The sequence below is a fragment of the Podarcis pityusensis genome (genome assembly GCF_964106645.2).
Source record: "Podarcis pityusensis genome assembly, chromosome: 3".
In the NCBI taxonomy this organism is placed as follows: domain Eukaryota; kingdom Metazoa; phylum Chordata; class Lepidosauria; order Squamata; family Lacertidae; genus Podarcis; species Podarcis pityusensis.
The window spans coordinates 110,178,569-110,204,662 of NC_138026.1; the positions used below are offsets into that span (position 1 = coordinate 110,178,569).

Sequence of the window (26,094 nt, forward strand, 5' to 3'; positions counted from 1 at the left end):
TTTCACAAAGCAAGCAATCCCTCTTCCCAGAGGACTCTAGAAATTGTAGCTCTCTGGGAGGAAAGTGGGGTCTCCTAACAACTCTCAGCACACTTAACATGCTACAGTTCCCATAATTCTTTGAGGGAAGCCATGCCTGCTTGAAGCAGTATCGTCATGCTTTGAATGGGTAGGACTGACTCCAGCTACGAAAGCTGAGACTGCTGAACAGACTCATGGGCTGTGAAATTTTGATGGGTTATTTTGCTGCTGTTACTGATATTAATTTCTGTCCCTTCATTTTCAGAGCTTGTGGTTTATGATTTTTAAAAAAAACGTTTATATGTAATTATTGTTTATGGCTACTTTTGTAATCATGCAAATCCTTTCTTGTTGTAAGCCTCCCTGAGCGTGATTTAAAATATGGAAAGGTGGCATCCAAATAAAATGGTGATGATAATGAAATGTATGGTGCAAATGTAGTCCATTCCAGGTATTCTGGGACATTGTGGGGAATTTAAAATGGCAGCCGGTTATTGATGCCACTCATTGGGAGCCCAACGATGTACAGTGGTACCTCAGGTTAAGAGCTTAATTCGTTCTGGAGGTCTGTTCTTAACCTGAAACTGTTCTTAACCTGAAGCACCACTTTAGCTAATGGGGCCTCCTGCTGCTGCTGCACCGCCGCGGCACGATTTCTGTTCTCATCCCGAAGCAAAGTTCTTAACCTGAAGCACTATTTCTGGGTTAGCGTATGTAACCCGAGGTACCACTGTACAAGGAACATTGCAAAGGGCTCCTGTCAAACCCGGAGTTTGTCCTCACTTGCAGATTCAACAGCATCAGAGCCCAGTTCCAGGGATAAGGGATGGGATCGATGGAGTTTCCTATTCTGGTCAGCCCATAAGCTGTGTTTGTGCACTGAATTGCAGCCACTTTATAATGATCCAATTATTAGAGTCCCCAAATTCTCTCAGAATTCAGAGAGCCCTGAAGCTCTCCGCATAATAATATTTGTATTTGTCTAATCATTCCTTTTAATTTGGAAGTTCATAAATTAATATACAATGGCTGTGTTATGATTTCGGCAAGACGTTCTGCCACAAGTGGTGTGTCTTTCCATCCAGTATGCTGGCGCAGGCCATCTTAATGAAGCAATTAAATTAATTAAGGTGATGAATGCACTGGGTCCACATTTCTTTTCATCTGTAATCAGCAGGTCAGTTAGCTTGCAAGGAACAGACATGACAATTTTTGCATTTTGAAAAGTCGAAATTAGTGTCGGATCTCTGAGGGCAAACTAAACAGGAACTTATTAAGGGAAGGTTTCAAGAAACTCATTAACTGGGGGTGGGTAGACTACTAGAGGAGAGAACAAAGTGCAAAAAATAAGATTGCCAACTTCAAATACATTGCATCTTTGTAATTAAAGTACTGCTAATTGCCTGCTGGAGAACCATACAATCAATGCACTTGTAGCTGAGCAAGTACTTCCAATGAGCATAAGAAAATAAGAGTTCATATTCAGAACTGTGTATCTGTATTCATTGGCTAGGGCTCAATGACAAATGCAAGATACTCAAGATAAGTGAGTCCTCTGTTAGGATGCATCAAAATGTCACAAAGATGTCAGCAAGCTTTGACACTTCCAAGACTCTTCATCAGACTAGACATTAAGCAAAACAGAGGGAGTGTGGAGAGAAGCAGTTGGCTTGGTGCTGGTGCCATAAAACCGAGATGGGTAACCCTCAACCCACCCAGCAAAATTTTCTGCCCACTCCAAGGCCCCACCAAACACAGTAGCAAAAATTAAGAGGGCACTGAACAGGGTGGGCAGAGATGTTTAAACACAGATAGCCCAGCACAGTGTTCTGATGGGAATAATTATAATTATAACCCCACCTTCTCCCTCATAAATTGGTGCCTCTGGACAGGGCAATAGCCTTTATTCTCAGTGGCCCAGAGTGCCTTCCATCAGCTTCAGCTGGTGGCCCAGCTATGCCCCTATCTGGACAGGGATAGCCAAACTACTGTTGTCTATGCTCTGGTAATCTCAAGGCTAGATTACTGAAATGCGTTATACGAAGGGCTGCCTCTGAGGACAGTTCAGAAACTTCAGCTGGTGCAGAATTCAGAGGCCAGATTGCTCACCGGAGCAAGACAGTTTGAGCATATTACACCGATCCTGGTCTGACTTCACTGGCTACCAATTAGTTTTCGGGCCCAATTGAAAGTGCTGGTTTTGACTTAAAAAGCCTTAAACAGCTACAGCTCAAAACCACAATACCTCAAGGGCTGACTCTTTCCATACAAACCTACCTGGACCCTGAGATCACCTTCTGAGGCCCTTCTTCGTGTGCCTCCTCCTCAAGAGGTCTGGAGGGTAGCAACAGGAGAACCGGGTCTTCTCTGCAGTGGCTCCCCATCTGTGGAATGCTCTCCCCAGGGAAGTTCACCTAGTGCCTTCATTATATACCTTTAGGTGCCAGGCAAAAACATTCCTTTTTAACCAGGCCTTTGGTTGATCTGATCTACATTCTATGCCCTTTTAAAATGCGTTTTCAGGGGTGTCGGCTATTGGGTTTTTGTTTTTATTTTTACTATGTATTTTGTGGTTTTATAGCTTGATTTTATTCTGTGAACCGCCCTGAGGCCCCCAGGTATAGGGCGGTATATGTCGTAAATTCAATAAATAATAATAATAATTCTTGACTTCCATAGCCCTGCTCATATGGCCAACAGTACTCAGTGATAGTCCTCATTGCTTGAGTTAGAGGTGGGCAATAGTGATAGATCAGGTCCAGCAAGGATTTGTGAATGATACTTGTCATAATATTGTCTTCTTGTACTGGGCCTGCTCTTGATCCGAAGAACCATGCTGCCAGTGGAATCAGGAGCATCTGCAATACAACAAACCCTCACTTCTTATTCCATGATATAGTAGCAGTCTTACTGCTCAGGAGCTCAAAGAAACAAAAATCATCAGTGTTGTAATCAGTGGGTGAAATAATTCTGAAAGGCCAAAACCCCACCATCTTGATTCAAAATGGCATCCAATTGCATCCAAACATAGACAAAAAAACCCTGCTCCTTGATCTCAGGAAAAATTACACAAAATTTGGTTGAATTTAACACAGATTTGAAAGGTTCTGTCTGCCATCAGTGTCCAATTGCATCCAAATGCAGATGAAAACTTGCTCCTTGATCCCAGGAGCTATCAAAAGTAGTAATAATAATAATAATAATAATAATAATAATAATAATAATAATTAATAATTTATTATTTGTACCCCGCCCATTTGGCTGGGTTTTCCCAGTCACTCTGGGCGGCTTCCAGCAAAGATTAAAAATACATTAAAAGGTCACACATTAAAAACTTCCCTGAACAGGGCTGCCTTCAGATGTCTTCTAAATGTCAGGTAGTTGTTTATCTCTTTGACATCTGGTGGAAGGACGTTCTACAGGGCGGATGCCACTACTGAGAAGGCCCTCTGCCTGGTTCCCTGTAACCTCACTTCTCACAGGGAGGGACCCGCCAGAAGGCCCTCAGCGCTGGACCTCAGCATCCGGGCAGAACGATGGGGATGGAGATGCTCCTTCAGGTATATTGGGCCGCGGCCGTTTAGCACTTTAAAGGTCAACACCAACACTTTGAATTGTGCTCGGAAACATACTGGGAGCTATTTTAATATTTGGCTATTTTAATGGATAGCAAAGTGACAAACAGCTTTTCAAAATATGAAGTAGAAAAAGCAGCAGCAGAGGAAACACTGTCTATTTCCTTCCTAATTAGCTATCATATCCTCAGAATGACAGCCAAGAGGGGCAATCTAACCCAATGAAGGCTAGTTACCAAAATGAAAAATAACCCTCCTAGGGTGCTATAAAATTTCTACTCTACGCCACAGTCAATAACTTACTGAAAGCCACATGTACTTGGCATTTTCTATGTCTCAGCCTCTCCCCAGAACACTGGTCTTGTGCAGGCTTGAGCCAGAAATGGAGAAAACCTTGTTTTCTGTTCCTTTTCATGTGTGTTGGAAATGGCTTCCTGTTCACTGCAATTTTCAGCAGTTTTGTGCCAGCTGGCCCAGCTCATGCAGATGAGTGTGGCTTGCTTCAAACACAGAGATTTGGTTCAGTTGGTATTTCAAGGAGGACCAACATAATTTGCACTTCCCCAAGCAACATGCAAACTTGCAAACTGAAACACAGCCAACCCTCTCGATTTTACAATACAGTTTTCCAGCAAAGTAATCCATGCCCCCCAAAAAAGATTTTTTTTTTTTTATGGGGACTAAATTATAAGACTAATAATCGCAAATGGATGTGGGGATGTAGAGAACGGAACTTCAGATTGGGAAAAGGAGAAAGCGGAAGAACTCAGCTACACAGGTCAATTTATAACGTTAAAAATGTGTTATAAAAATGTGGCAGCAGATGGCTCTGTATAGCAGAATCCAAAATTTATTTATTTATTTATTCAACTTATACACCGCCCTACACCCAGAGGTCTCAGGGTGGTTCACAACAAGACCACAACATATAAAATCAAACCAAAAGCAGTAACCCAATACCCCCCCCCCACAAAGCCACATTCTAAAAGGGTGTTGGATGTCAATAAGATCAACCAAAGGCCTGGTTAAAAAGGAAAGTTTTTGACTGGTGCCTAAAGGTGCGTAATGAAGGCGCCAGGCAAACTTCCCTGGGGAGAGCATTCCATAGACGGGGAGCCACTGCAGAGAAGGCCTGTTCTCGTGTTGCTACCCTTTGGACCTCTCAAGGAGGAAGCACATGAAGGAAGGCCTCAGAAATTAATGGCAGATTGCCTTGGGGGCTTCCCCCACCCCCATAATGTTTTTTTCCATAGCACTTTTTATCTGTTAACTAATACACAAAAACAGTGGTACCTCGGGTTACATACGCTTCAGGTTACAGACTCCGCTAACCCAGAAATAGGACCTCGGGCTAAGAACTTTGCTTCAGCATGAGAACAGAAATCGTGCTCCGGCAGCGCGGCGGCAGCAGGAGGCCCCATTAGCTAAAGTGGTGCTTCAGGTTAACAACAGTTTCAGGTTAAGAACGGACCTCCAGAATGAATTAAGTACTTAACCCGAGGTACCACTGTACTCACTGCTACAGTTGTGTGGTCCCAACCTATTTCAGAACTTGAAATGGTGTTTCTGAGCATGCTCTGAACTCTAATTTAGATTGCACAGTGCAACGCACAGTGCTTTGGGAGTGCCACAGTAGAGCACAGAGCTTCAAATCTCATGAACTAGAAAACGTGCATCGTTACCTGACATTGGAAACTTCAGCTGGTCCAAAATGCAGCTGTGGTTGCCTTTAGAACTATTATAACCCCTTTTTCTAAAACAACTGAATTGGGCACCAATTTAATTTCGGGCCCAATTAAATGTGCTCATCATTTCTCGATAAAGACATCTTTTTTATAATGTACGGGAGTAATAAAGTACAAGATGAGGTAAACCTTGTGCCTGTGTTTACTTGGAATCCTGTGATGTTAATTTATTATGTTCGATTTTGGTACAAAAATTTCATCCTGTATTTTTAGTTCCGGATCTCCCTTTCTACTTTTAATTGAGTTTATTTGGCATCTGTTATTATACTTTATTATGTTAGAAATAAATATATGCCAATAAGAGTTTTTAAAGGTGCTCATGTTACTATTTAAAGTCCTGGAGAAATCTTTGCCTATAAGGCAATGCTCTAATCACCGAACTTTAGCCCTTCACTCAAGGCTCAGTTTCTAGGTCATGTACGGTGTACCACAGGATCATATGGAATATTTCATGACATCTCCTTCGAGGTGATAGCCGGGGGGGGGGGGCAGAGCTCTTAGCTAACCTTACCTTGGGTTATAATATACAGTGGTACCTTGGTTTATGAACTTAATCTGTTCCGGAAGTCCATTCTTAAACCAAAGCGTTCTTAAACCAAGGCATGCTTTCCCATAGCAGCGGGGGACTCAATTTACAAATGGAACACACTCAACAGAAAGCAGAACATGTTCTGCTTCCAAGGCAAAGTTCACAAACCAAAACACCTACTTCCGGGATTGCAGCGTTCTTAATCCAAGTTGTTCTTAAACTAAGCTGTACTTATACACATCACTTCACACAGCTGAAGGACATTCACAACCATCCATCTCCCAAAGTGAGTTACAATAGCAAAAGACCTAAGAAATTCAATAAATCAATAAAAAAATAGACACCTCAGAGTCTGAGTCCAAAACAAATGTCATCAAAAACACCACAAAATACACACCATGCAGGATAAACTCCATCAAAAACCCAGACAGACACCAGTGTTCTCCAAATGCCTAGGTATAACCTGACTAAAGTTAAGAAGAAGAAGAAGAAGAAGAAGAAGAAGAAGAAGAAGAAGAAGAAGAAGAGTTTGGATTTGATATCCCACCTTTCACTCCCTTTAAGGAGTCTCAAAGTGGCTAACATTCTCCTTTCCCTTCCTCCCCCACAACAAACACTCTGTGAGGTGAGTGAGGCTGAGAGACTTCAAAGAAGTGTGACTGGCCCACGGTCACCCAGCAGCTGCATGTGGAGGAGCGGAGACGCGAACCCGGTTCCCCAGATTACGAGACTACCTCTCTTAACCACTACACCAGATGTGTTGCTTGATGTGAGCTGTTTTATTTCTCCCACAAAAGAGCCTTCAGATAAAAATAATTGCAGAGGTCCAGAAAGAAAAGTTGACACACACACACACATTCTTGCACCTGTCAGGAGACTGCAAATCATAAGCTCCAGGCACCCATCTTTGTAAACAAATGGTGCTGGGATAAATATTGTCAGATCTGTCTTGTAATCTGAAGGAAAGGAAAGCAACCATCCAAAGGGAAATCATAGTGGGGTGAAAATCTGTCGAAGTCAGGCTTTTTTGTGGTGGTGGTGGAATTTTGCCTTTCACTGGAAACCAAGGAGCTTTGTTAAAAACCTCCCTTCCGCTCCATCCCCAGGTGAACCACAAGGTAGAATTAATCACAGCCCCGCAGATAGCAGAACCATTCAGCCTAATAAATGCACTCTGTTAAAGGGGGAGGGGGAGGGGGAGGGGGAGATAAAAAAACCAGGAAGTTGGAAAGATGGTAAACCTAAAGGAGAAAATGCATGCAAGAACTGGGCACAATTTGCAGCCATCTGTCTGGAGGTAACAAGACAGCAGATGATGAGCTGAATATGAGTCAGCATTATGGTCTCATTGCAAAGGATGCCAACGCCATGCTGGGCTCCATTAATGGGATCTTATTATGAGTTAGCCATGGGAGGTCATTTGGCCATCCTGCCAGAGACGTTAGTGAGAACTTTTTTTCTTGGAGGATAGCGTTCAGCTCTGGTAAAGATGTCTCAAGAAGCACAGCATATATTTGATATGGAAACCTTTACTCCAAAGATAGTCATGTGCATTTATTTATTTATTTATTTATTTATTTATACCCCACCCATCTGGCTGTGTTTCCCCAGTCACTCTGGGTGGCCTCCAACAAAGATTAAAAATATATCAAAAGATCAGTCATTAAAAACTTCCCTAAACAGGGCTGCCTTCATATGCCTTCTAAACGTCAGATAGTTGTTTTTCTCTTTGACATCTGATGGGAGGGTGTTCCACAGGGAGGGCGCCACTACCAAGAAGGCCCTCTGCCTGGTTCCCTGTAACTTGGTTTCTCACAGTGAGGGAACCACAGAAGGCCCTCGGCACTGGACCTCAGTGTCCAGGCAGAATGATGGGGGTGGAGACGCTCCTTCAGGTATTCTGGACCGAGGCCGTTTAGGGCTTTAAAGGTCAGCACCAACACTTTGAATTGTGCTCGGAAACATACTGGGATGAAAATTGTTCATCCAGAGCAAGGATTCTACTAGTGTGCCATGGTCCTTCTGTGTTGCCATTGTTATGCAGTAGACAGCCCTCCCTAGAACCTTCCTCTAGGAACAATCACCAAACTATCACACTCCTTTGTTCTGCTAAACTAGGAAATGCCATAGCTCAGTGATAGAGCATCTGATTTGCCAGCAGAAATGCCTAGATACAATTCTTCATGTCTCGCTGGGGAACCACTGCTAGCCAGTGTAGAAAATATTGAGTGAGGTGGACCAACGGTATAAGCTCCTTCTAGTTATCTCTCTCTTGGATTACTGCAATGCACTCTACGTGGGGCTACCTTTGAAAGTGACCCAGAAACTACAACTAATCCAGAATGCGGCAGCTAGACTGGTGACTGGGGATGGCTGCCGGGACCACATAACACCGGTCTTGAAAGATCTTCATTGGCTCCCAGTACGTTTCCGAGCACAATTCAAAGTGTTGGTGCTGACCTTTAAAGCCCTAAACGGCCTCGGCCCAGTATACCTGAAGGAGCGTCTCCACCCCCATCGTTCTGCCCGGACACTGAGGTCCAGCAAAGAGGGCCTTCTGGCAGTTCCCTCACTGCGAGAAGCCAAGTTACAGGGAACCAGGCAGAGGGCCTTCTCGGCGGTGGCACCCGCCCTGTGGAACATCGTCCCACCAGATGTCAGAGAAAAACAACTACCAGACTTTTAGAAGACATTTGAAGGCAGCCCTGTTCAGGGAAGCTTTTAATGTTTAATAGGCCACTGTATTTTAATACTTTGTTGGAAGCCACCCGGAGTGGCTGGGGAAGCCCAGCCAGATGGGCGGAGTTAATTAACAATAAATTATTGTTGTTGTTATTATTATTATTATTATTATTATTATTATTATTATTATTATTAAGCTGCCTTTATAAAGCACAAAACATGGATCCAGCCCCGCAAACTCACGGGCATCGTTGCATTGTACAGTAGTACCTCGGGTTACATACGCTTCAGGTTACAGACTCCGCTAACCCAGAAATAGTACCTCGGGTTAAGAACTTTGCTTCAGGATGAGAACAGAAATTGTGCTCCGGTGGTGCAGCAGCAGCAGGAGGCCCCATTAGCTAAAGTGGTGCTTCAGGTTAAGAACAGTTTCAGGTTCAAAACGGACCTCTGGAATGAATTAAGTACTTAACCCAAGGTACCACTGTATCTACCACACTGCATGCACAGCAGGAAGTATACTGCAGTCATTGCTATGTGGCAATGGCTTGTGGTGCAAGGAAGCCCCAGGGGATGTTAATTAACTAGCGAGCACCGGGATGTGCAATGGCATTCCAATTATTGCAATCTCTCCTAGAGAGGAATATGAAATGGAACGCGGATTCTAATGCAAATGCCTCTGCCTCACACTGTGGGCTGTGAGGGGCTGTTAGCTGATCTCTTCTGGGCCAGAGATGCACACAGATGCAGCAAATTACAAAGCTGAGGTTTACTTTGTATTTAATCAATCGCTATGAGAGAGAACATTTTAATCACTTCAGAACTCACTAGAATCATGTTCCATTTCAGTCAATTTCATAGAGAATGTGAGAGAGGCATTCATTTCCAACACGCCTTTTAGGCAGCAAATCACAAAGCCAAAGCGCTGAGGTTTTTACTTTTCATTTAATCCCCCAAACTTTTTAATCACTTCACTTTGCTTAGTCGTACTGTATTTTACAGCTGCATCGCCAACTGCGGATAGGCAACCAATCACAAGGTTGGGCTGACAACATCGTGAAACTTCCTGATTAGCTGCGCTGCCGCCAATGCTCAACAGTAACTGAGCCACTGGAATCCTCAAGCTGTTACATCATATTTGTGTAATATGCGTGCCTAAGGCTTCATCCTCAGCGCTCATCCCACAACCCACGGATATAGCTTGGAAATGCAAAATGGCCTTGTAGTTCCTGTCGTTGGAAGTTCAGGGCTGCCTGGTGGCTAGCAGTGCCTTTTTACCAGTTGGTTCTCCAACTATGAGACCTTTGGGATCAGACATGACTTGGCCACTGTACTCCATGTTCTGGTGATTTCCAGACTTGATTACTGCAATGTGTTCTATGTGGGGCCAGCGGCAGAGCAAGCCAATCAGGTGCCTGGGTCGGCATGTGTGCCCTGTGCTGGTCCCATGGGTTACCCAAGAGGCAAGGTCCAAGTCTGTTCCATGGTCGAAGGTGCAACATGGAGGCAGTCCGTAGTAGCTGAAGCTGGGTGCAGGGCAGGGAGTCGGGTGAAGTCAGGAACAGGCTTGCAAGCAGGGAGCCAGGGCAGGTCAGGAGCTCAGGCAGGAAAGCAGGGCAGGGTTCAGGCAGGAATTAGCAACCAACAATATTGCACCCGCAACTTGGGACTGGGGCTGGCCGGCTTTTACCTGCCCCAAGGCATAGGGCGGCCCCGATCCTCTGGTGACTCACCTCTCCTGCCCTGGAGGCGAGCACTCCTCCTGCAGGAACTTAGTTCCCTCCGTCTCTCTGCCCTGAGCCTCTGCAGCTCAGGAGAGGCTGAAGGGTTACTGGACCCAGAGGCAACCTCAGCTTCCTCTGACAGGGCTGAGAGTGGAGCACCTGCAGGCAATGGGTCCTCCATCACCTCAGGAGCCAGAGCAGACTCAGCTGATTCCTGCACCTGAGGATCCAGCACAGGTGAGGACCCTTCAGGCTCAAGCCCCAGCCCCGGCTCAGCTGGTTCTGGAGGCGGGGAATCCTGTGCAGGCTGGGATCCCTCAGGTTCAGCATCCGAGTCCAAATCCCAGGCCATCACATGCCCAGAGGAGGAGCCAGCCGCCTGCGGGGCAGGGCAAGCAGGGGTAGGACGCTCTGTTGGGCCTCTGAGGAGTCTGCCTGCCTCCTCCCTACAGCTGAGGGGGAGGTGGTGGACAGACAATCTGGGGCAGTGTGGAGCCTGTGGGTGCCCAAGCTACCACGTCACTCCCAGGAGAAATGTGTGGCTTGGGCACACTGCAGGCCCCACGGTGAGTGCCACCCAACATTTTGTCACCCCCCTCAGTAGTGACACCCGGGGTGGACCCCCCCCTACTGCACCCCCCTTCCTCCTCCCCTGTGTGGCACTACCCTTGAAGATGACACAGAAACTTCAGTTGGTCCAAACTCCAGCAGCCATTTTACTGGCTGAGGTTCCATTTAGATCTCATATAACCCCTGTTTTAAAACAGCAACACACATTGCCAGTTTGTTTCTGGGCCTCATTGAAGGTGCTCACATTGGTGTTTAAAGCCCAAATGACTCAGACCCCAAATAAGTCAAATGTCACCTTCTTCACAACACGCCCTCTTGGGTACTGAGATTGGTAGAAGAAGGCCCTCTTGGTAGTTACTCCACCCTCAGAGGTTTGGGGCATGGCAACCTGGAAGAGGGCATTCATTGTGGCAGCCCCTAGGCTGTGGAATGGCCTCTGCAAAGATATGTGTCTGGAACCTTCATTATATAGCTTTCAGAGAAGGCTGAAGACATACCTCTTTACCCTGGTTTTTGACAATTGATGTGTATGCTTTTAGGACCAGCCTTATTTTAAATTGCTATTATTATTATTATTATTATTATTATTATTTACTTATATCCCGCTCATCTGGCCAGGCCTCCCCAGCCACTCTGGGTGGCTTCCAACAGGATATTAAAAACACAACAAAACATCAAACATTAAAAACTTTCCTAAACAGGGCTGCCTTCAGGTGTCTTCTAAAAGTCAGATAGTTATTTATTTCCTTGACATCTGGTGGGAGGGCATTCCACAGGGTGGACACCACTACCAAGAAGGCCCTCTGCCTGGTTCCCTGTAACCTCACTTCTCTCAGTGAGGGAACCGCCAGAAGGCCCTCAGAGCTGGACCTCAGTGTCTGGGCTGAACGATGGGAGTAGAGATACTCCTTCAGGATAGGGCAGTGTATAAATTGAAAGAAGAAGAAGAAGAAGAAGAAGAAGAAGAAGAAGAAGAAGAAGAAGAAGATATTGCGGTCTAATGCTGTAATCCACCCTGGAACCTTAAGGTGAAGGGCAGGAAATAAATAAATGAATGAATGAATGAATGAATGAATGAATGAATGAATGAATGCAAGCTGTGTTCCAACATGTTCCATTACCTAGAGTCACCAACCTCCCCTACTTACTGCCAGGGACCAGCTGGACACTGAGAAGTGGTGGGTCAACTGATGAGTGGGCACTAGAAGAAGCAGGGTTGGAGAATGACTTGGAATAAGGGATCAGTGAATTGGAGGAGTCTGTAACAGCCAAGAGACTGAGAGGAAGAGGGACTCAGATGGACCCCCTGCCAGTTTGGGCATCTTACAGAGCACTCTGGATTGAGGCAGATTCTGTTTCAAAGTGCTGAACCCATGTTCAATCTGAATCTTGTGCTTGGTGCACACTACTAATTTTGCAGCCCCGCGCAAACCCATACGTACAGGCCTATTTCCATTTCTTCTGTAAAATAAGCCAAAGTGCACGGATTGGTCTAGGAGACTCAGCCGATCACACATTGCATAAGCCTCCAGTGATTCCTACAATCTCCTTCCTCGTCCCTTAGAGTGACTATAGTCACCAAGAGTAGAATAGCACATTCATTTCCTTTGTGGAATTTGTATCTGTCTATCATTGTATTTCCCGGGCAGAGTTATTCATAGTGCAGATACACTCCCTACAAATATGCCCTAGAATAGTTTTCTTTTCTGATTCCCAGCTGATTAGCAAAGTTCACTGCACATTATTTATCTTCTTCTGCCTACTCAGCATACATCATCCTCTGTCACTCGTCTTCAGTTGCTCGTTTCTGTTCAATTATCATCACCTGAAATGGCTCATCTCGTTTACCTCCCATGCATTCCATAGTCATCACCTGACATCATTTTTCAATACGGGATTCAGACAGCCATTTCCTTTCCCAATTATGACTGATGGCAATTAACTGGAATTAGAATATTCATGCCAGCCTACCCAGGAAATTTGCCACCCGATGCTGATCACAGCGATCATAACCACTAATAGGAGCCCTGCTCATATGCTCACCCAGCTCCTTCTCCTTAAACTTCAGACCTTCAATGGACAAATGAAGGCCTGGTCATCTAAGAATTAGATCCTCTGAAAAGGTCCTCAGCACATGATGGCTACTGAAATAATAGACTTGAACATCTGGTTCTGAATGGTTCCATATAAAACAGATTGATATGGAGGATGCACCCCACCACCAGGTATTTGGAATTCATACACTTCCAAAATGACATTTGAAATTAATCTGCGTTCAAACTGGACTCAGTCTGAGTAAGTGGAACATCACATCCCCAATGGTGTCATTGGGCTACAGACTTGAAAAGCATCCCCTTCAACAACAGATGCATCCGAAGTGGGTCACCAGCTGGGATGGAGCCACTACACTATCTTCTTGGAATGTGGGTTGTTGTAGCTTACAGGAAGGGGCAAGCCAGCAGGGATGTCAGTGCAGTGCAAAGCTACCAGTGGAACCAATCCAGAGCTTCTGCTGGTGCGTTTGCACCATGGAGACCTCTTCGCCAATTAATACCGAAGCCTAGGACTAAAAATACTAAAGGCAGACTCAAACTTGATGTCAAAATATTATTTCAAATCACCATAACAAGAGAATAGAATGAATCACAATAGCAGGTCTCATTTCTCACCAGTTCAAAACAAATCAGCAAATTTTAAATCCAGATTTCCTACCAGAATTGAAGGGGAGCAAAACCAACAGTATGTCTGAATTAGAGAACTGTTCCCCTCCACTCTTCATCAGCGGTGGCTTATGGGCCAAAAGAGAATGCTGCTGTATAGCCAATCTCCTTTTAAATATCGCCAGACTCTGCATATCAGCAAGATATCCTTTTCCTTAAAAGAGATTTAAATGTAATAGGGCTGCAGGGAGGGAACAGATTAAATTGCTTCATGGGTCACTTCTGGCCTACAGGCTGCCTGTTGCAGGAAGATGGACCAGTTGATGTCATTGATCTTCTCCTCTTTATCATCATCAGGAATGTTCCTGGCTTGAAGACATAGCTGGATGAATTTTATACTCATTGATTTAAGCCAGCCTATTTTCTAATTTGAACATAGTCAGGAAATAATTGAATGACAATTAATCACTGCAGCTTTTGGAAAACTGCTTTTTTTTTTTTTCAGCTGCTGCACAGGAAAAAAAAATAAGGTTCCATAACTCATTTCTGCCAAAACAAAAAATAAAAATGGAATATGCAGCCGATTGGTTTTAATAACAAGAAGTTAATGAAAACAGTGATTTGTATTTTAAAAAACATTAATCAATTACAAAAAGGCGTGTATTTTAAACTAAATCCTTTCCATTCTGTGCACAGTTTGTGAAGGTCTTCAACCCTAGGAAGTGAAGACTGACTATGAATGAAATAATAGACCCATAATAGATGACTCCGGGGGACATCTAGTCCAACCGCCTGCAATGCAGGAATCTCAGCTAAAGCATCCATGACAGATGGCCATCCAACCTCTGCTTAAAATCTTCCAGGGAAGGAGAGTCCACAACCTCCTGAGCGTGACTGTTCCAACGTCAAACAGCTCTTAGTGCCAGAAAGTTCTTCCTGATGTTGAGTCGGAATCATGGGAGAGGAAGAAAGAGCACAGAAACTTCTGCTGTCTTGCATGGAGTCAGATGTAGCTTGCTGTACAAACCTAAGAGTCACGTCCGTTGCACCACCTGGGCTTTCAAATGGCCCCTCGACTGTGACAGCCTGTTCCCAGCAAAGTGGTGAGCAGAGAATGATACCTGCAGTCTGCAGGTGATACCTGCAGTCTGCATGGCCCTAGGAACGAATCACATTATCTCAGCGTTTAGGGGGTCCTAAGAATTCCTGGGCAACACCGGGTACAGAATGTAATGCTTACTTTGTTTTAGATAAGTGGTGATAAGCTCTTTCTTACACATGTGCATCGATGCATGGGCACAAATTATTATATATACAAAAGCTACCCAATTTGATGGGTCTGGTTCGCCATGCTGCATCTTCTTTGACCTTCCCCAACCTCCAGATGTTGTTAGACTACAACCCCACCCCACCCCCAATCTGTGATCACAGAATGTGTATATGCATGGTCTTGGAAAAGGCTGAAACACCTTATTTTCTGTGCATGGAAACAGCCAATCAACCAATCAAGAGGTTTGGAATATCACTTATGAAAAGACCCTTGGCGCAAAGGCTTCTGATGAGACCCAAGTAGCTGTTCGCTCCTTTGTAAGAGAAGATCATTTGAACAATGTCTGTCTCTCTGACTTTGCTGCTGTACCAGTTCGTAATGGGTCAGGAGGTGGCTTGTTCTAGACTGTGACCTTGCTCTAAAGCAGCCTTTCTCAACCTGTGGGTCCCCAGATGTTGTTGAACTACAAATCCCACCATCCCAGCAAGAAAGGCCAGAGCTCAGGGATGATGGGAGTTGTAGTCCAATGACATCTGGGGACCCACAGGTTGAGAACCGCTGCATCTAAAGGGTTTAGTTTCATCTGGCTGAGCCTTATGTTGCATCAAAATATTTATATTTTTTGCCATGCTACAATAACAAAAATGTTTGGTTTCAGACAGATACATAAGAAACCCCCATGGGTTTTAGAGCTCTCTGTGATTTGAACGGTTTGTCACCCCAACGGCCAAGTTAAAAGCAAGGGCCGTAGTTGTGGAAATATGAAAATGCTCCACTTAGACCAGCACAAGCACCATGATAGAGATTTAGTGCGGCTAATCATAATGGTGCTCAGGCACATGGAGGTGTTGGGGAAGAAGTCGTTTTATCAAAGTGACAGCTTGATGGTGCATAGATACGGCTCTGTTATGACTCCCATGTCATGTTTGCTCAGTTTAATCAGGCAGGCAGCATTCTTGTTATCATCCACCTTTTGGGGCGGAACAAGCTGTGCATTGGGGGCAATCTGAATTTAGTCTCACATGTTCATGTTACATTGCCGGTGACAAGCTTCTCAAAGGCAGAGTTAGCACTGGTCAAAGACTGATATGGAAGTCAATCCCCATTACCACCAGCACCCACCCACTTGCCTGGCCTTTGCTCTTGTCAGCTTTTTAATACATCAGTGGTAGTCAGAAGGTAGATCAGAATTAACTGGTAGATCTAGGGGTGAAAACTCACCCGCCAGCAAATTAGAGGAGGCAGATTGCAGGGAGACACTTCACAACATTTGCCATTTACTCCTCTGGAATAGGAGGGCATTGGCAGAAAGTACAGCATTGCACTTGGAGCTATGAGCTCTTTTCAGGTGGTCAGCCTGATCATGTGTTAAGAGCCAAGGGGTGCATGTGCGGGCTTCACCCACAATGTCCCCTGCATCACCTGAGCTGAACAACTTCAGAAGCCTCTGCACAATAGTAAAGGTAAAGGGACCCCTGACCATTAGGTCCAGTCATGGCTGACTCTGGGGTTGCAGCGCTCATCTCGCTTTATTGGCTGAGGGAGCCGGCGTACAGCTTCCGGGTCATGTGGCCAGCATGACTAAGCTGCTTCTGGAGAACCTTCCTGCCGGAGTGGTACCTATTTATCTACTTGCACTTTGACGTGCTTTCAAACTGCTTGGTTGGCAGGAGCAGGGACCCAGCAATGGGAGCTCACCCCTTCGCGGGGATTCGAACCACCGACCTTCTGATCAGCAAGTCCTAGGCTCTGTGGTTTAACCCACAGTACCACCCACACAATAGGAACCCTGAAAATGAAGAACTTCCAATGGCAAGAAGACATCAAAGGCCATTTAGCTGAACGTTTCAGCCTTTCTCACCCAGGTCCAAAGAGGCAAAAGCAGGTCCTGTGATGTCAAGTGATTGACAAGTGACAATCTCCACCCATTTGTAGAACCTGACCCATGTGGGTGATTGGGATCCTGCTCACTGGCTATATGAAGTTCCTCTCACCTGCACTAAATGCATAAAGATCAGAGTGAAGTAGGGAGTGTGGGGCCAGCACATGAAAACCATGCCTCAAGCGCATATTGGGTTTGTTGAATGCTTGAGATGATGACAGCAAATCTGCCCCCTGAGCGACTTTGAGCATATACAGTGGTACCTTGGGTTAAGAACTTAATTCGTTCCAGAGGTCCGTTCTTAACCTGAAACTGTCCTTAACCTGAAGCACCACTTTAGCTAATGGGGCCTCCCGCTGCTGCCGCACCGCCGGAGCGCAATTTCTGTTCTCATCCTGAAGCAAAGTTCTTAACCCAAGGTACTATTTCTGGGTTAGCAGAGTCTGTAACCTGAAGCATCTGTAACCCGAGGTACCACTGTATATCAAAATAGAAAGGAATGTGACAAAGCAGCATTGCTTTATCCCCACACCCCCGAAAAGAGCATGATCAGATTAGAGGGAGACCAGATGCACATTGCTCCTCCTTTGCACCACGGCACCAAAGGGTCCCCACTAATTGCTTCACAGCGGGCCTTTGCAAAAAGACGCCGAAAATTGAGCTGTGTAATCTGGAAGTCCTCTATCAACTCTGTTCAGTACAGCAGGAATTCAGCTTTCATTCAATTACTGCGCACTTACTCAATAGGAGCTTTGCCTGAAGAAAGATGGGAAGTTTTGGCCATGGATTCCTGCATTATCAACTTCAAGGTGCACCTCGCTCGAAGCTTTTCTCCTGCCTCCTGTCCAAGTCATCCCTGAATGCCTTCCACATCACAAAGAAAAGGGTGCCAAATGGCAATGTAGCTAGTACAATTAATAGACCTTTGCTCTTACTCTCCCAGACACCCCCTGCTTTACTGGGGCTTTAAAAAAATTTAATTGGGATCCCCATACAGTAAAACCAATATATCAGTTCCACTGTCTTCTGTACAATAGCTCAGGGTTTGCAGAGACAAAGCAGAAGGGGATGCATGGCCATTCAGAATGATGTGATTGCACCATGGAGGGCGTTGAGCAAGTCTGAAGGGGCAATCATAGGCAGGGAAGATGTGAGATTTCTTTGGACTCAACTCAGAACAGGATTTGCTCCTCTCTGTCTGCAGCTACCCCGGTCTTCCTGCCAGTCTCTCCTGCAAAAAGAAAAAAAAGGGAGGGGAGAGCCTTGCATTGGAGCTGGTCATGGACATGACATGAGAAGACATGTAAGCACTTTCCACAGCTGGAAATGGTCCTTGAAAAATGTCATATCTTATCAGGGATCATGACACTTGCATGGCTGGAAACAGCTTTCCTTAACCATCTTGCTTTGTTTCTCTCAAGCTGGAATGCAACAGATGTCCATTTGCTGTAAGCTCAACACAATCTCCTCACCATTAAGCTGGAGTGCTCCTTAATTGTCTACAATGCTTCTCCTACCCTCTCTTCTCAGGTATACACACACACGCATGCACGCTCCCTTTATGAGTAAGTCATGCCAGATGAATCTCATTTTTTAACAGTTACAAGCTTGGTAGATAATAGGAATGCTTTGAATGTAGTGTATCTTGATCTGGATTTGTAGCTGGTGGACTGAGCAAGGCCCAAAAGTGCTTACTAATGATTACTCATCATCCTGGGGGAAAGTGACAAGTAGGGTGTCACAGGGTTCTGTTCTTGTTAATGTCTTTATAAATGACTTGGATAAAAGTATTGAGGGGATATCAAATTTGCAGATAACACCAAATTAGGAGGGTTAGCTAACGTGGCTGAAGACAGAATCAGGATTCAAGATTACCTTAACAGATTGGAGAATTGGCCAAAACTAACAAAACAGATTTCAGTGGGGACAAATGTAAGGTTCTACACTTCGACAGGAAGAAATAGCTGCACAAATATAAGATGGGAAACAACCAGATTGCCAGTAGTACATGTGAAAAGGATCTAGGGGTCTTAGCAAGTCTGCTGTCCCGTTCAAGGGAAGTCATAGCACCTCTCTATTCTGCCTTGGCCAGACTACACCTGGAATACTGTGTCCAGTTCTGGGCAACACAATTTATCAAGGATATTGATAAACTGGAATGTGTGAAGAGGAGTGCAACCAAGATGATTAAGGGTCTGGAAACCAAGCCTTATGAGGAATGGTTGAAGGAGTTGGGTATGTTTAGTCTGGTAAAGAGGAAACTGAGAGGAGTTATGATAGCCATCTTCAAATATCTTAAGGGCTGTCACATGGAGGATGGAGCAAGCTTGTTTTCTTTTTCTCCAGAGGGTAGGATCCAAAGCAATGTCTTCAAGTTATAAGAAAGGAGATTCCAACCAAACATCAGGAAGATGGCCCTCTGCAATTCAATGATTCTATGAAATGCATTTGCTTATAAACATACAAAGCCACTTTGCTAAATCATCGGCTTTGCTGTTTTGACAGAACTGTGAAGAATTCTTGAAAGGGAAAAGATACATTCTAGTGAGTTAATTTTTTCAATACATAATTGATGTTGATAGACTGAAGTTCCAGAAACACACCTGCTTTGTTTATTCCGTTCTGTTGAGCTTCCCTTTTCGAAACTTGCTCTGTGGCTGTTCCACCTAAGAGGCTAATAAGCACATGAAGCATTAAATGAAAAACGGGAACCTGAAGCAGAGGAAAGATATTTCCAGAGTTTGCATAAGTTTCTGTTGCTAGGGAAACAATTTATTCATCTCTGAAGAGCACGGGGTGTCTTGAACATCTGCCTCATTTGCAAGCCTGGTTTTGTAGCATATAGGTGGCATCGATGCAACCAGAAACACAATGCAAACAAATTAATTTCTCCTTTATTAAAAGAAATACGTGCCTTTTCTTATGCACAGTGATCCTCTTATCTGGAGAGAGAAAACTTCCTTAGCTGTGAAGTCCTGACTTTTGCATGCACAAAAAGCACAAATCCATGATCTTGATAAAACATCATCATTATGGGTCCCGCGTGGTTCTCCCAAAGAAGGAAGATATTATCTCCTGTGCCCTGGCCTCAGTCCAAGTTGGGTAATTGCATTCTGCCTAATGTACCTAGAATCCCCTGCTGCTTTGATAGGATAAGGAAGCCGCTTCTTCTCCCTGTGTAGAAGTGTTGAGTAGCTTAGCTCATAGAGTAATAATGACTGTTGTGTTGTGCCCAAAAGCCCCAAACAAATGGCATCGTCTCACCCTAGAGCCAACAGTACAAATTAATGTGCTGTTTGATTGCTGTCAGTTGCCTAAACTGCTGAAGTGCAACTTTAAAAAAACCAGCATTTTAATATGTAGTGTATAGTAATCATCTTTGGAAATTAGCATCTGATCTTAAATATCCAAGATAATAAATCATGCACTCCCCCCCCCCTCCTGAAGCTGGTTTTTGAGTCCATTCGCTTGTATGGTAAGGCCATCTCAGTGACATTTGAAATCTGTCTGAAATCCTGGAGAGGTGCAGTCAGTCAGCTTGGAGAGTAGAGCTTCGTATGAGTTCATGACAGATTGCTAGAATCAGCACTTCTTATAGATAGGCCAGGTGAATGGAGAAATGAGATGATATAATAATAATAATAATAATAATAATAATAATAATAATAATTATTATTATTATTATTATTATTATTATTATTATTATTATTAATACCCGGCCAGGGTGGCTAACACCAGTAAAATTGCAATAAAAACAATTAAAATACAGGTTAAAACATTATTAAAATACAGGTTAAAATACAATTTAAAATGTACCCTCATTTTAATAGTAGCCCATAGATCAAAACCATAAGGGGAGGGAAAACATAAGGGTCAGACTGAGTCCAAAACAAAGGCCAGGCAGAACAGCTCTGTCTTGCAGGCCCTGCAGAAAGATGTCAAATCGCTCAGGGCCCTGGTCTCTTGTGACAGGGCTTTCCACCAAGTCGGGGCCAGTACTGAAAAGGCCCTGGCCCTAGTTGAGACCGATCTAACCACCTTGTGACTTGGGACCCCCAAAATGTTGTCGTTTGTGGACCTTAAGGCCCACCAGGAGAGGCGGTCCCGTAGGTACGAGGGTCCTAGGTCGCATAGGGCTTTAAAGGTCAAAACCAGCACCTTAAACCTGACCCTGTATTCCACTGGGAGCCAGTGCAGCTGGTATGAGGGGTCATGTGCCCTTTAGAGATAAGGACAACTGGGTCCCCATGTTAGCCACAAGACACTGGCTCAGCATGGGAAGATCTTAGCCACCACACCCTTTGCAATCCACCACTTGTTATGACTGCTCCCCTGACCTTGCCAGACATAGACAAGGTCATGGGAAGGTGACCCTAAGCCCAAGTGGTCAAGTGTTGCCAGCACTCCCAGATCAAAGATCAAGCCCACCTACGACAAGCAGGAATCTCAGTGCAGATCTTGCTGTTGACACCTGTTCTGTACCTCTCACCTGTCAGAGGTTTGACCCTTTGCCTGCCCAGGAAGGGAAGACGATTCTCTGGCAACATATGGGATGATAAGACGTTGTCCATTTCTTCTTTCTTTCCCTCATCCTTTAAATAAAACCTGTTAAAACTTTGGTGGTTTCCATAGTCTAGCTGAATTCTAAGAACTATTGCTTTAGGCTTCCAGAACCTTTGGCAGAACACCCAGCCAACACAATCAATGGGCATGTAATGATGGGAGTAGTAGTTTAATAACGCACCAGGTTGTGGGAAGCAGTGATGCTCCTATTATTTCCCTACTTGGGAAATAAATGAAAAGGAGGAGAATGCTGTTTGGGGGGAGGGTGAGCTTGTAGAACATCACCTTGCCAACAAAGGTCCGTATAGTTAAAGCTATGGTTGTCCCAGTAGTGATGTATGGAAGTGAGAGCTGGACCATAAAGAAGGCTGATCGCCAAAGAATTGATGCTTTTGAATTATGGTGCTGGAGGAGACTTTTGAAAGTCCCATGGACTGCAAGAAGATCAAACCTCTCCATTCTTAAGGAAATCAGCCCTGAGTGCTCACTGGAAGGACAGATCATGAAGCTGAGGCTCCAATACTTTGGCCACCTCATGAGAAGAGAAGACTCCCTGGAAAAGACCCTGATGTTGGGAAAGATGGAGGGCACAAGGAGAAGGGGACGACAGAGGACGATATGGTTGGACAGTGTTCTCAAAGCTACCAGCATGAGTTTGACCAAACTGCAGGAGGCAGTGGAAGACAGAAGTGCCTGGCGTGCTTTGGTCCATGGGGTCACGAAGAGTCGGACACGACTAAACGACTAAACAAAGAGCTTGTAGAAATCACTGGTGATGATGCTGGGAATGGGCAGTTGGGGGACAGGGATGCCCCTCTGCCTCAGATTTTTGTCCCAGTTGGGGAAAAGCATTAGGGACGATGTCCATCTCTTCTTTGAGGCAAACCAGCCCCCATGGACCATTTCCCTACTCAAACCTGGCAGTCCGCCAGCATCTCTAATTGAGATATATATGCACATTGACACACACAATATATGCATATGCACTTGTCATTTTGTTTAGCACCGTTCTTGACATAACTGAACTATCCCTTTATATCTCAATTTTCAATGTGGAGAACTCATCTGACATCACTAACATCCGGGGGGTGGGGCAGGGTAGGAGGGAAGAGATGGTAAATGAAGCCAAACTTGTAGGATTCGAATTCTCCCAAGCAGGAAGCGAGAAAGAAATCTTATATCCGTACCAAAGTACTATCCCATAATACTGAATTGCTAGGCAGAGCTACAACATAATGGAAATGAATGTGATTGATAGCAGGTGTCAGTCACAGAGGGGTAATTTTTATAGTGAAATTGATACCTCATAAAACTTTGACATAGGCTGACCCTTCACATGAAAAAAGTAAGAGAAATTGAAGATAAAGATGAAACAGTAATAAAACTGGGAGTTATATTTGGACCGTCCCCAGGGATGTGGGAACACAAGCCACAGGGCATTTTCAGCTTAGTATAGACTCAGCAGTGGAAAGCAATAATCATGCATGGTTAAGATAAGACAGCAAGAACAATTCTGCTAAGTCACACATATTGTACAGGTATCTCTTAGATGTGTATTTGACCGCGCTTAGAACAGAGGTGGTGAGCATAGGCCCCTTCAGATGTTGCAGACTACAAAACGTATCAACCCCGGCCAGCATGACTAATGGTCAGAGATGATGGGTGTTTGTAGATCTCAAGCTCTGGAGGGGACCAAGAGATCTACTCTGACTTTGGAACATATGTAAACGATCATATCCTTCATTTATGTCCCACTGTTAAAGATGGAACCAGTCTTTGCAATTCGGGGGTCAGGTGGCACGAGTTGAGGTGTGCCTTTAAAAAAAGAAGTTTCAGTACCCCCAAGAAATGTGCATTTTGAACATAGAATCAAAGAGCTAGGACCCCAAGGTTCATCTAGGTATATAATACTTCTTGAAATACATACAGTGGTACCTCTGGTTAAGAACTTAATTTGTTCTGGAGGTCCGTTCTTTTTTTTTTTTTTTAATGATATTTATTAAAGTTTCACAAAAATACAGAAAACAAAGAAAAAAGTGTAAATTACAGCAAAAAAGCAAAAAGTAAGAAAAAACATACAAAATAAAACAGTTAAAAACACAATAATGTTCCATAACCTATCTTCCTTACTCTTATTTCCCCAGACCTCCTCATACCTCCCTTCTTTGTATTCCAATTCAGTTCGTTGGTTCAGCAAATCCTTACCATTAATCTTTTACCCAATTGTTAACCTTTTTTTTCCCCCCATGTCTCTTAAAGCATTACAGCTAAAAACCTCTTAATTTCTATCCAGCATCCTTCTAAAGTTCCTTAATTTTACAATATTTCTGTAAATAGTCCTTAAATTTTTTCCAGTCTTCTTTCACCGACTCTTCTCCCTGGTCTCGGATTCTGCCAGTCATTTCCGCCAATTCCATGTAGTCAATCACCTTCATCTGCCATTCTTCCAAAGTGGGTAGATCTTGTGTCTTCCAATACTTTGCGATAAGTATTCTTGCTGCTGTTGTAGCATACATGAAAAAGGTTCTGTCCTTCTTTGGCACCAGTTGGCCGACAATGCCCAAGAGAAAGGCCTCTGGTTTCTTCAGAAAGGTATATTTAAATACCTTTTTCAGTTCATTATATATCATTTCCCAGAAAGCCTTAATCTTTGGGCACATCCACCAAAGGTGAAAGAATGTACCTTCAGTTTCTTTACATTTCCAACATTTATTATCGGGCAAATGATAAATTTTTGCAAGCTTGACTGGGGTCATGTACCACCTGTATATCATTTTCATAATATTCTCTCTTAAGGCATTACATGCCGTAAACTTCATACCTGTGGTCCATAACTGTTCCCAGTCAGCGAACATAATATTATGTCCAACATCTTGTGCCCATTTAATCATAGCAGATTTCACCGTTTCATCCTGAGTATTCCATTTCAACAGCAAGTTATACATTCTTGACAAATTTTTAGTTTTGGGTTCTAACAATTCTGTTTCTAATTTTGACTTTTCCACTTGGAAGCCTATTTTCTTATCCAAATTATATGCCTCCATTATCTGATAGTAGTGGAGCCAATCTCTCACTTTATTTTTTAATTTTTCAAAACTCTGCAGTCTCAATTTATCTCCTTCTTGCTCCAAAATTTCCCAATATGTCGGCTATTTGGCCTCCATATTGAGCCTTTTCAGAGCTTTTGCTTCCATTGGTGACAGCCACCTTGGGGTTTTATTTTCCAATAAGTCTTTGTATCTTATCCAGACATTAAACAATGCTTTCCTAACTGGAGGTCCGTTCTTAACCTGAAACTGTTCTTAACCTGAAGCACCACTTTAGCTAATGGGGCCTCCTGCTGCCTCCCCACCGCTGCGGTGCAATTTCTGTTCTCATCCTGAAGCAAAGTTCTTAACCCGAGGTACTATTTCTGGGTTAGCGGAGTCTGTAACCTGAAGCGTCTGTAACCTGAAGCGTCTTTAATTTGAGATACCACTGTATTTAAATGCTATTTTTGCAAAGCATTTTTTAATGCACACTCATTAAGGAAATGGGACCGAATGGGCTAAACACTATCATCATCATCACTATTAAAAATATGTAATTTAGCACCTGACCTGCTTTATATAAAATGAAAATGTCTCTGTGCACTCCCCATTCACTATAATGGGGAATCTTAAAATGGCTAAAACCTTTTCCCTGTTTTGCCCCAAGAGGATGAAAGGAACAGGAATGGGAGCCCCTCTAGTGTGGATTAAGCCTGCCAAACTGCAAATGAAAGGAAAGGAAGGCCAGGGACCTTTTTTATGGGGGAAGTAAACAGGGTTCACTTTCCTCCATAATCCCCTATTGGGCAGGAAGTGTGGGGTGTGGTTGCCTCTTTCATTGGGGGGGGGGGTGAAGTGAAGTTTGCCTCTTGCTTTTTCTTACTGAGCTAGTGTGTAACCTAGCTTGTACAGTGGTACCTCGGTTTACATACCCTTCAGGTTACATACACTTCAAGTTACAGACTCCGCTAACCCAAAAATAGTACCTCGGGTTAAGAACTTTGCTTCAGGATGAGGACAGAAATCGTGCTCCAGCGGTGCAGCAGCAGCAGGAGGCCCCATTAGCTAAAGTGGTGCTTCAGGTTAAGAACAGTTTCAGGTTAAGAGCGGACCTCCGGAATGAATTAAGTACTTAACCCGAGGTACCACTGTATATGTTTACAAACTTTGCCGCTTCACCCTGGCCTTAATTCCCAGTGCCCTCTGATAGACCACACAAGCCTTCGATAAATAATTCTAGAACACCGCCAGTGGCATTCTGAAGAGCTCTGTTTTTATTTGTTTTTGTTAATGGAGAGCAATGTAGGATTGTGTTTTTGCTTCTTCAGCTTAAATGAAGCTTTCAGCTTCCTTATTTATTTATTTTTTTAAAAAATCATCCGCTGCTGTGTTTTACAACTACAGCAGCAGCAACCAGTCCAGATCCCTTCAGTTCTCCACGGGCAACATTTTAGACAGCCTCACTTTGGGCAAAGCCTGTGGACCTAGGGAAACACCAGGCTGTACACAAACATCCAGCTATTCTGTACAGAAGAACAGAGTAACAGAACCCTCTGTGTTTGCGTGGGGGGGGCTGTGTTCTGACTCGAGGGAGGGTTATTAACATTATGCTACAACTTGGGAGGGGTGCCGAGGCCCCGAATCACCCCAAATTTGCCTTGCCTTTTGGTCACCGCACAGAGCCTACTAAATCATGGAAAGAGTATATAAGAGAAGACACAAAACTACAAAATGCTCTTCATCCAGCCATTTCCTACACGCGGATGATTATTGCTGCTTCCCAACTCACTAGAATGTGCTAATCTTCATTTCGTTACAAAGATGCTGAGGATGCTGCATAGGAA

The 26,094-nt window shown here is 44.1% G+C and overlaps 1 long non-coding RNA gene across 1 annotated transcript in view; it reads right to left on the reverse strand.

Annotated features, from left to right (window-relative positions):
* LOC308474691 overlaps nt 1–21,304 on the reverse strand; it is a 41,822-nt gene extending 20,518 nt beyond the window's left edge. Inside the window, exons 1-3 of the long non-coding RNA XR_013984850.1 lie at nt 21,148–21,304; nt 19,262–19,332; nt 17,399–17,889 (exon numbers count right to left, since the gene is read on the reverse strand). This is a non-coding gene — a long non-coding RNA (uncharacterized lncRNA). The remainder of the gene's footprint in view (nt 1–17,398; nt 17,890–19,261; nt 19,333–21,147) is intronic.
* Nucleotides 21,305–26,094: the final 4,790 nt, after the last annotated feature.